This window comes from Limulus polyphemus, unplaced genomic scaffold, assembly GCF_000517525.1.
Source record: "Limulus polyphemus unplaced genomic scaffold, Limulus_polyphemus-2.1.2 Scaffold764, whole genome shotgun sequence".
NCBI lineage: Eukaryota > Metazoa > Arthropoda > Merostomata > Xiphosura > Limulidae > Limulus > Limulus polyphemus.
The window spans coordinates 306288-307332 of NW_013666374.1; positions in this window are offsets into that span (position 1 = coordinate 306288).

Below are 1045 nucleotides of genomic sequence, written 5' to 3' on the forward strand. Positions count from 1 at the left end.
CGCAACTGTGGAAATTAAGTGTATTGCAAAGTTGTATTCAGAAAGAATAAACCAATTTTATTTAAGAAAGGACTTGTATCCCTAAAGTTTCTTTGGAAAGAATTTTTACGGAAAATTAACTAACGATCGGAGACGTAACAGTATTATGCTATCTTTACTTCTTAGTTTAGCATTGAAATATGAAAACATATTACATGTTTTCCACCATTTACTTGAAAAGTAAGATTTTAAAATTATTATGTTTTTCATAGTTCACCAGATGGACACAAAGAGGTGCTCAAATAATTTACTAATTTCATCTTTCTTTAAGTGACGCCCCCTAGTGGCACAGCGGTATGAATGCGGACTTACAACGCTAGAAACCGGGTTTCGATACCTGTGGTGGGCAGAGCACAGATAGCCCATTGTGTAGCTTTGTGCTTAACTTCAAACAAACAGACAAAATCTTTAAGTGACAAATGAGGTTAAGCGAAGGCCAAAACCTATTTATCTGGGTCTATAGTAAAAAAAAATAATGATGTTTTTAATTAGTTGGGCGATCTATTCTTGTCGGCATATCAGGTAATAGTTGTGAATGGAATTGCCCTTGATATTCAATGCTCGTTAGCCAACTGATAACAAGAACTAATCATTGCTTTCTTGTATCAGGAACTTGTGAGTTTGTTGATATATTTAAGACAGTGTGTGGGCTTGGAAGAACAGATTTTGTCCGAATTGTAAGATCAGAGAATTTCACAAAATTTACGAGATTATCATAAAATTTTATGTGAAGTTTTTTGCAGTTTTCAAGTGTTTTAAGTTCTTCCCTGCTTACAGTTCAGAGTTCAATTCTTTGCTTAAATCTGGAGGCCCCTATATAAGAAAATACTATGCGATAACATGTTTCTACTATTTACACTGTTAAAAACCTTTTGGAGTCTTGCAAGATCTTTTTCTATATGAAAATTAGAATAGGAAAAATCTGTGTAACTTTGGGGAGCCAAATTACTTTTGTAAACTTTTCTTAAATAGTTTTCTATAATTATATGCAAATAAAATATTTCCT